We start from the raw sequence: 11,389 nt of genomic DNA on the forward strand, positions 1-11,389 counted from the left end.
TATCAATATTAATGCAACAATAAGTGGTTGGTTAGAGAGCTCCAATGACATAATTTAATAGAAAAAGAATAGGGGCAGTATAATGCAAAGCAAATCCATGTATTTATCAGCCCTAGAATGAAATCTAAATATTACAGCGGACTGTCCATGAAGAGCCACGGAAGAAGCTTTCATCCGAATTTCCCAAAACGAAAGGCAAGAGAGCGAGAAAGAGGGACAGCACAAACAGAGCGAGGAGACAGAGTATAAAATTCACATGACAGGTCTGGTTATCTTGAATGCAAATGCCGGCTGTGTGTTTGCTGGAGTGACACATTGGTTCTTTTATTGATAAATTGAGGGCCGCTATGCTATAATGCTACCAATATACTTTGCAAGGGCCCGGGCAAAGGACCCACTCTAAAGGCATAGATGATGACAGACTGTTTAGACTGCCTCTCATTACTCTTGCACCTCTCGGCCCGGCGCGTTTACATGTTTATGACGTACACATAGTGAAAGATTCATTATTCCTGCTGCCGGTGGAGATTTCAAATGGTATGGGTGGATTTTGGGGATTTCAGGAGCTCTTTAAAAAAAAAATAAGCCACCACCGATGATTTCTTTTCGATTTCGCTTGGCTTTTTCAATCTGCTCTTTTCAGAGTTTGATTACATGATTACCTTTCTCAAATGAGGTGGGAGGGAGGAATTGTTCGACAATCAATCCTTATGAAATTCTACTCAATATATCGTCCATACCCCTTTGGTGAAATTTTTTTTCCATTGTATAAAATGTCTCCATATTCTTCATTTAATCTCACAACTTCAAACATCGGACTAAATTTATACAAGACACCGTAAGGTATGAAAATTCATTATGGAAATGTATTCAATCCATACCTCTGTGTTGAAGGGGCCAATATAGGAGCTCCTTTGTACATTCTCTCTGTGGACGTGCACACATTGGATATAACCTGATGCGAGTGTCTTCCAGGCTTGTAATCATGTTTACACAGGCTGTACATATTCCAGCACGATTGCTGTATGAGACCCAGCCACTAGGGAAGAAATGTGAAGGCCAACCTCAGTAAAACATCACGGTTGTAAGGAAGGGCACGGAGAGCAGTCCGGCAGCATGCATCAGTCAACAAGTATTCAGAAAGTAATGATTTTCATTAGAAATTCTGAGACACAGTTCATGCTGCATATCTCGAGGAGGCTCACAATTCATTGCATTCTTTCCTCTCTTTTCCTCCCTCGCTGAGCGTGCTGCAGGGCTGCACAGCAACTTCGACCAATTAGAAAATTACTCAGCACATGAAATACTGTACAGCAGTGCTTCATCAATTACCGTAAAATGGCATATTTAGCTGCTCCAGCAAATCTGCCGCAACTGTGGCGGTAGTCTTATTTATTTCTCGATGTCAACAGTCATGCCATATCCAACTGCAAATAATATTAATGAATTATAAATATTTAAGTGTGTCGCACAACCAAAAGCAGGGGGGAAATGTGTCTGTGTGGACTAGCTGGGGATTATCTCGGGAACAGAACATTGTTAAAAACATTGTTATAATGAACAATTCATTTGTCTACATCAGCAACTAATAAATTCAGAAATTCCAAAAAGCGATGCAGTGTTTCAATATGAAGAAAAAAGGGGACGATAAAAAAGAGAATTTTTAATAGATCTGAAACACCTTAATGTCTGAACTTACTAAAAGTAAAGTTCAGATCATAAACTACAAAAAAAGTGTGAACAGATTTACTTAGTGGAAAGAAAGTCTGAGGAAAGGTGAACAGCACACAGGACTCTGAGAGCAGCTCTGGGAATCTCAGTGTGATATCAGTGTGTGTGTGTGTGTGTGTGAGAGTGTGTGTGTGAGTGTGTAGCCTCACCTAAGGATGTGTTGAAGCTTGTATTTTTAGGTCTTTGCCCAGGGCCGTTGTACTGCTCTGAGTCTGTGTACTTTATGTATGCATTGAGGCATAGAGAGAGAGAGAGAGTGGAGGGGAGGGGGTGACGGAGAGAAAGAGAGGACCTGAAGGTGGATGAATGAATGGAGGGAAGAAGAGGTGGTGTTGAACACCCCCTCCCCTCTGCCTCACCTCACGCCTGTCCTGTCTCTCTCCCCCTTCAGAGGTGAGTTCCAGGCTTGTATTCTGAATGAGCGTATTGGCTGGAGAACCGCACTCCACAACCAACAAACCCCAACCCCAGAGGACCCCACAGGGCTTCCAGCAGGCAGCGGACAGACGTGCCGAACAAACCCAATGTCAGGTCAAAACACATCCTCTTACAACCACACATCAAGCAGGGCTGCAACAGAGAGGGGGAGGAGAGAGGGGGGAGGGGGGAGTGCAGGAAGGAGAGGTAGAGGAAGGTATGCGGGTAGTGAGAAATAACAAGAGAGTTGGGGAAACGGAGGAAAAATGGAAGGGGGGGGGGGGCGGACGGGAGGTGATGTCTTACAGATAGTAATGAGGAGGGGGAGGCTTATATACACGGTGTGGATGGGTGTGTGTGTGGTGCATGTCTGTGTATGTAGTGCGAGCACAGGAGAGAGGGAGCGAAAGGGGGGTAGATATGAAGAGGGGGAGCAGGGAAGAAAAGTGAGAAATCACAAACTAGGCTGAAGATTTTCTTTTTCACCAAGTCAGTTTTCTGTGTTCTCTTTTTCCCACCATACAGCAGTTTCTGTGTGAATACTGAGACAGCACTGGCACGTGCGTATGAAGAGCTGCACTTTGTTGCTACAACTGAATGTAACGTTTTTGAAGATGGAAGTAAATAATAACTCGAGATTACTCCTACAGAGAAATGCGGCATTCTTAACTAAGAAGATATCCTTATCGAAAACCATCCTTACGTTTAGGATTTATGTGCAAACTGGAAGAATTCTCAGTTGTAAAATATTTTAACTTTAATATATATACATAGACTGTTCAAATAATATTTCACCATCTTGGGGACAGAGAGTAAGATAAGGAGATTATGCTACAATCTGTCCTACCTAATATCCATCCATCCATCCAGGGTCACGGGCTGGAGCCACTCCCAGCTGACATTGGGTGAGCACCGGTTAACACCATGCACATCTTGCCAGAATATCGCAGGGCCTGCTACAGAGACAAAAAACCATCCACACTCACATTCACACCTATGATTTAGAGTTTCCAATTAATTGTCATGTCTTTGGACTGTGGGAGGAAGCTGGAGTATCTGGGGAAACCCACACAGACACTGGTAGAACATGCAAACACCACTCAGAGAGAACCTGGTCAAACAGGGATTTAAAGAGAGAAACTCCTTGGTGTGCGGCAACGGTGCTATCACCTCCATCGAATATCCATCCTAAAGAATAAATCTTGATCATTTGAATTCTCAAAATACGTTTAAACAGGTATTAATTATGTCACTGTTCATTTAACGCTAATTACATCACACAATGTTTTGAATTATTGTTCCAGAACAATAATTCCGATATTAGATAATTTCTGACCAGGAAGCTTATAGACTGGTTGTGCTAAGGATGCTCACTTTAAAGACTATCGTTATCTATTGCCTCTGCATGTAGTTTGCGAGATAAAATTGATTTTCGATAGTTATTCTCTTCCCGGCCACATTATCTTATCTTCAATTTTGGAGGGAGTGTAAGTAATATTCGTTCACATTTCCAGTACTTAGATTTTCATTAATATTGGTCTTAAAAATATCTTTAAATGACTTAAATGTAACTTGTTGAAACCTGCAGAAACCCTGTCCTAGATACAGCAGGTCAGCTTATCTTAGCACAAAGAAGACCTATGGATAAATAAAGATGTAACGTGTTGATAAGTGACCTTTAGAAGTGCTGGTGAACACTTTTTATGACCATCGCACAGAGCCAGGCAAACTGTTTCCACCCAGTTTCAGTCTTGTAAGCTCGCGCTGCTGTCTCACTGGTTGCAGCTTCATATTTAATGGGCAGAGAGCGGGAGAGAGTGAGTGAGAGAGAGAGAGAGAGTGGTATTATTCTTTTCAAATACCTCTCAGAAATCCAATAAGTGTATTTCCTGAAACACTGAACTATTCCTTTAAGTGAAGACAGCCCCACTGAGATGCGGTATTCATAATGATGTCCGATTAGTGAGGTACGTATCCAAGAAATCTGAACGCTGATTCCTCCTCTCTTCGATGGAGACATCAGTGGAGACGCCGTGAGATGGAAAGATACGTTTACAGAGAGACATAGAGCTGAACGGAGAAGAGGAGGGTAAACATTTCATGGAAAAAGTAAGTAGCAGAGGGGAGGGTGATTAATTGGGGGGGGGTCAAGTACGCTGAAAGAGAACATGTCTGCTTGTTGATGCGTGCAGCTAATGGGGAAAGACAATAAGACGATAATGGACGTACACAAAGCCGATGATTCCTTCTCGTTCCTCCAAATGCTTCCTGTCATCACAAGTGCTGCTCTGCCCGTCTTTTACTCTGACTTTAAAGAGAGACTTTTATTTTTTTGGGCCAGACCTTTTCTGTTTAACTCCTGGGTATTTTCACATGTAATACACCGCATCATTCAAGGGCATCTGCAATATTCTCCTCCTGATCTATATGATTCAGTTAAAGGCCTTTAAAAATACAGGTACGTTCAAATATATTGCACAGGGAAAGCACAGCAAAGGTATTGAGGATGACAACTCTGGCATAAAGACTGAAAGATTTTATGATACACACTATATGTCGCAATACTCTTGGGTGGAATTACCTTTCTTGTGGGTATCTTCACTTTAATCGTCAAGCCAACTGGGATGTTGGACGCCAGTCGACTGACACGGGAATAATGACGCCTCTTCGGGAAAGGGATTGAAACTGTGAGGAGGTAAGGAGGAGGGAAAAAACCCAACATCTAAAAAAAAAAAAAATAACTTCAGTTTTCAAGTGACAGTGGCAGGTTTAGCGTGACAGAGCCTAGAATTTAGTATGATATTTATTCTTACTCACTGCCTCTTCTCATTTCTCCCTCCCCCGGCTCTCACTCCTGCAAGTTACAATAACAAGGAGTTTGCAGAGTTGAGTCCACTCTGAAGTTTTATTCTGTTTCTTCATTTAAGATATTAAAGGCGTAGAACTCGCGAAGCTGTCTTGAAGAACTACAGCTCTGTTGTTCCGAGCCCCGTCCCCCCCCGCAGCACTCAGGTCTAATGAGTTGAAACAAAAAAAGGAGACCGACCGCTGACGTGAGTGGCTGAGCATTAGCTCCGGCCAGGCCCCATGCAGACCCACTTATCTGTAAATCACCTGTGTTCTGCCGACCGTATGGCCAATTATATTGAGCCAAACCAGTGCACCAGAAACAAATCAGAGCACGTGTTGTCATTCGCTTACTCCCGTTCCAGAGAGAATTCCTGTTATTTTATTTATCTGTTATCTGCTTGTAAGAGATAACCATATTAGGTTAGGATATATATTTCAAGATCTGATTTCCTCCTCACATGCCCACTGGGGTCAATCACCACTGAGGGAACAGTGTGCAGTTGCTGTGTGAAGCTGCTCCCGGTCATTCATAATGTTGCTTTGGTCTGCTACGAGTTTATTTGGGTCTACCACACAGAGCAGCTGGGTGTGGATTCCATCTCTGCAGGATTTGTTTGAGATCCACACTAGAATAAAAAAAAGGGCTTTTTTTCAAATTCACAGGGTATTCAAGGGAGCCGAACGTCTCCTGCACTGCGGGGTCAAACTGCCTCTGATCCACGCTCTGTGGAAACTTTCCACAGTGAACCGCTCCAACCATTACAATTGAGTCCCCCTCAAACGCAAAGCAATCGACGGCCGTATTGATCTGCACGTAAGAGGGGGAGATAGCATTGACATGACATTATGTTGAAGTAATTCATCATTTGACTTGTGATAAAATGATTGACATCAGAAGGGGATTCTTATCAGGGTCGAGTAGCCTTCGTATGCATCAGAATTCACTGCACGAAAGTGAGAGCGCCTGGGCTGATAAATGGACTGTTTGATGTTGGGCATAAGCATGCTTTCACACTAAAGGAAGAGACAATTTAATACAACACGCACACACACACACACACACACGCACACACAAAGCTACTTTTGAAACAAAGGAAAGTAATTGCTGATATCATCTCAACAAAGAGAGAAAGACGTCACACTCCCGCGCGGCTTCAACTTTTACTTTCTTAACTTTTTGCGTCTCTGTTTGTGGACATGCACCTGGGCTGGCTGGCTCGTCTGTATTTGTGTTTGTGTCCACTCTCCTCCTCTGCCGAGCGGTCCACTCAAATTACACACTCTATTATCTGGTCTCTCCAGCCAGCAAGCTCATTTGGAAATGAGATTTAAAACAGAAATAAATTTAGAATTATGTGGAGGGGGTGGGAGGGGAGGTAGGGAAAAGGGAGTGATTTTAAAAATGGCTTTGTCAGGGGTTGGTCCAAATCACAACTGGGCGTCTGGAAGAGAAGGCAGCTAGAAAGACGTAATGGCAGTGACTAACTGCTCGCCAGTGTTTTTGTGTATTCAGGCCCCCTAGCTGAAAGCAGTATTTTCTCCACAGTTTGAAATCCTTTTCCCAGGATAATTATCCATTGTAGATGCCCATCCTTAGATAATGACTGCCTCGCCACTGAGCTAGGAAATTAACAGGGACCCTGTGTGCTGCAAGCACAATGGGGGGACCTGCCCCCTGTATCAGCATTCAGCAAATTTTTACCATGGAGAGAAACTGGAAGTTGTTGTTAATAATCCTCTCCTGCTTATAAGGAATAACATCATTTCATTTCATGTATGATATCATCTAAAAGGAAGAGAAAATGACAAATAATGCACGAGGCCTGGGTTCATGAAGTAAATGGCAACAGTGCCCCCTTGTGAAGCTGATGAGCAACTTCTCTGCACTCAGCTGAAGAGTTTCGCAGTAGCTCCAGTTTTTTCTCTCTTTTCTTTAAAACACTAAGAAGCCTATTTGTAAAGTTCAGCCTCAAACTGTCAACACACCTTAGCTACTGACACTTGAAGGTAACAACTCAGAACTGTGTGTTGCACAGCGTGAATCATGAGTATAAATCACAGTATGGATAAAGACCAATCATAACCTGGTATTATTTCTACAGCAGGAATTGTCTAAGTGCATTAATGCAGCAGGGCCAGTTTTTTAATTAGTGCAGCAAGTATTAACACATTTGTTTAGTGCTGTGCTAGTGCTCTCTGAGACTTAATTATATGATAGTGACGGCCATTTTACAATGGAATGTCCTTTTTTTAGAGCGGTAACTACTGGTTTAAAGACCACTATTTTCATGATTGGACTGAGACGCTTGGTGAGAGCTGGCACGAGGTCACAAAGTCAGCTTTAGTTATGCTATTACCACAATTTACATGCCCCGTCTGTCTTTAGAAGACAATACAGAGACCAGTGCGTTTGCCGTCTCGAGCTAACAACACCTGACCGTGCTCTATTAAAAATAGATTTCAGAGTGAGGAGGTGTTTGGTGTTTGCTACTTCTCTGCTCATGCTACCTGACCACGCACCTCACTGCAAAACATAACCCACATAATCCCTATTAGCAGACGATTCAAAGCAGCCAAACTGTCATAAGCCCCTGAAAGTGTTAATGACACAGAAAAATTGATATTGACGTATGCAGCACCCGGGGTGCAGGGGGCAAATCTCATGGATCAGGGTGACTCGGGCAGTGATCCATCTGTGCTGCATAAGGATGCAGTCACCCTGCGCGTCTACGCCCCTGCACCAAAAATGTTTTAAAACATCAGCAACAGTTTTTCCCTACCCCGCGACTTAATAGGATTATGCGCAGATCTACTCTGAAAGGTAAACTGAGGGTGAAGCAGCAGCTGGTGCGGCTCCAAACAAAGATTCAGCGAGCGGCAGACGCTACAGTGAACATTTCACGTCCACATGTTTCCACGGGGGGAAGATGTGTATCGATGAGCAGATCTGTTCATGTTTAGCCCATGTGCTTTTTTATCTGCCATCAGCTAATCCCTCATCGTCTTTGAAGGGAACGCTTCGGCCCTGGCTCCGTGCCCGACACCTTCAACAAGGAGAGTATGTTGATGAATTAAAGACTCATCAAACTGTGGCTTAGTGGAGTTGAGCGAGGTACATTAAATCAATACTAATAACCTCCCGGTGTGCTTGTGCCAGTGTTTTCGTGACAACCTCAGTATGTGGGTGCTGCGACGTGAACTACACTCCCAACGTGTGCCGCTCATCAGGTGTGTGGGACGGACAAGACAACTTCATTGTCCTCATCTAACCTGACAGGCTGTTACTGTGCGCTCTGACCGCTCGGTGCCAGGCTTATTTATATGCTGCTGGTGAGAGAGATTTTGGGAAGAGCAAATTGCCTTTGCAGAGAGAGACAGCCATCGCTGCTTTGAAGTGGGAGCATCTGTGTATGTGTACGTGTGTACGTGTGTGTGTGTGCATAACCTCACTCCATCTCTTGCAACAGCCAGGACAACTTGTGCACGTTTATGCCAGGAGAAAATAAAAAATCGGTGCGCGGATGTTATTTAAAGATGACAAGTTTATGTTGTCAGTTGTCACAAAGTGAGCGCTGGAGATTTATCATGAGCAGTGGGAAGCCATGTTCTTACAGGTCAACAAGCAGGTGAGTGTCTCTCCTGATCTCTCTGCGGTTCACGCCGGCTCTCTGCGGAGTTGCTATGTACACGGGGCACGAAGGGCGCCACAGCCCGGGCTACACCAGCAGCGACGCACAAGGTCCCTGGGGCGCCTGGATCCCTGACTCGCCGACTCGTGGCCCTTGTTGCAGCGGCGGAGGATGAAGCAGCCATACATCATAGGACCAACTGTGTCCTCTGAGGCAGTGACACACAAAGCCAACAGAATCAATAAAGCCTTCGCTCAAGCCCTACTTCTGTGCACCCAGACCTGCCGTTGGCCTCTTTATCTTCTTTTCTTGCTCAAATTCCATCTCTCTTTTATTCCTCACCTCCCTACTTACATTCCTTGTCTCTCCACCTCTGTCTTTTCCAGGGTGACATCATTCATCTGTGTCTGACAACAACTTCTGTCAATATTATCTCAATCTGCCCTTCTGCTCGGGCCCAGGTGAACATGCTGATTCACAGTGGAGCTGTCAGCCTTGACAGGAGACAGGGATGGGGGGGGGGGAAAGAAAGAAGAAGACCAAGGTCTGAGGATTACCGAAGGCCATTCTGCTTGTTAGTGCAGCGGCACCGACATTAGACAAATGCAAACTTTTTTTTTTCTTTCAAGGAGGTTGAGTGATTCACGCTTTGGAGGGGTGAATGGTCCCCACACAGACAGTTTAAATGATGGAGGGCCTTGTGTAGTACTCACAAACTATTTCAGACAGCCGCGGAAAAGCTATTAGAGAGATAGAGGAAGCACTGGGGAGTAGTTTGCGGTAATTAAACCGGAGCGTCAATGTCACTGCTACCTGTTTATGACCCAAAAGAGTCGCACTTTCCTGTGGTGAACATGTTTGGCTTTCATTTATTACCGTCAATTACCATTACGAAGTCCTCCCACAAAGGAGTCGGATTTTATTTCGGGAGAAGGTATTTTAATCCCTGGCGGAAATATTTCCTCATAAAAATGATTCTCAGGAAATAATGGTCCTGTTAAAGCTCTAAAGCAAAGATGAAGGTTCCAAATTTACAATCCTATAAATACATTCTGGGATAATTTTGTCAATTTATTGCCTGTTTTAAAGCCACCAACCTATTCAGACCCTGAAATGAAACCTGAAAAAATGTGTTTAAGCGTGTAGGACCACTTTAGAAACATGGTGCTTTGCTCTAGTTCCAGTAATCATTTGAAAGTGTTTTTTTCTCTTTTGATCTCATTTGGTATGAGATGAAAAAGCCCAAACTGATATTAATAAAGAAACGTTGCTGTTTTACTTCTTGCAAAACAGCACATTTAATTTTAGACTCATGTTTCCGTCCAACAGAGAAGTTCTCAAACATTTGTATTTTTAAAAATGCTTTTCAATGTTTGTTGTTGCCTACAATTTAAAATGATGGTTGTTAAATCACCCAGCCAGTGCTCATGTTTGTTGGACGTGGGATACCATGGAGACTTGAGTTTATTTCATCTCCAGTGTAATATGGATTCATGTTCTGCTGCCTACATCCATTGGTTTGCCAAAAAGGCATATGTGCAAACACAGACCAGGCTTACATAAGAAATTGGATTTTGAGATCAGCCCGGTGTTTGAGTGTGTGTGTGTGTGTGTGTGTGTGTGTGTGTGTGTGTGTGTGTGTGTGTGTGTGGGGGGGGGGTCTTTCTATGTGTTTCTTAAAGCACTGCTTCACCAAAATCCTGCAAATATAAAATAATATATGTGTGAATATGTGACTCTGATAATGTGTTTTTTAGGTTATGAGCACATACATAGAGATGTTTTTGTGTGAGTGTGTGTGTGTGTGTGTGTGTGTGTGTGTGTGTGTGTGTGTGTGTGTGTGTGTGTGTGTGTGTGTGTGTGTGTGTGTTGTGTCAGCTGTGTCAAGCATCTGACCACCCTCCATTGACTGAGGTCAGTTTCTTGGGGCAGCTGGGTCAACAACATTATGCTGGATCTTCTTTATTAAACAAAAGTATTGATCCACCTCCATGCATATATTTATGTGTGTGTGTGTGTGTGTGTGTGTGTGTGTGTGTGTGTGTGTGTGTGTGTGTGTGTGTGTGTGTGTGTCTGTGGGGGTGAGTGAGGATAAGCAGGGAGACGGGGGCCAGGCCAAAAAAAGGAGGCACGTTCTGGAAGAGTAAATTTGACATACAATCTAATCAATTGCTGCAGCCCGTTCCCAGTCGAACAGCCTGAGCTGCTCCTTCAACTAGAGAAATCATCAAACATTTTAAAAAACTCACATGAGTAATCACGTCAGTTCATTCATTTTGGCAGAAAACACAACATCTCTTAATTGTTTTGGTGTAAAGTAATCTTTAGAGAACTACAAAAAGATTTTTATGACATCGAGTGTAAACACACACACACACACACACACACACACACACACACACACACACACACACACGCACGCACACACACACACTCTAACACTCTAATGCACGAAGGGTGCAAAGTTACATGAATAATCAATAACTATTTTAAACTACACTGCACTCTATCGTTGAAATATTTAGAGTAAAGAACAAAGGATTTTAGATCATGATGAAATGATGTACACACACACACACACACACACACACACACACACACACACACACACACACACACACACACACACACACACACACACACACACACACACACACACACGTTTTACCAGCCATCCTTATTGGGACTTTGCATTGACTTACATTCATTTTGGACAGCCTGACCAAAACCTTATCCATTACCTTGACAATTACAACTAAATG

Source organism: Hippoglossus stenolepis, chromosome 9 (genome assembly GCF_022539355.2).
Source record: "Hippoglossus stenolepis isolate QCI-W04-F060 chromosome 9, HSTE1.2, whole genome shotgun sequence".
NCBI classification, from domain to species: Eukaryota; Metazoa; Chordata; class Actinopteri; order Pleuronectiformes; family Pleuronectidae; genus Hippoglossus; species Hippoglossus stenolepis.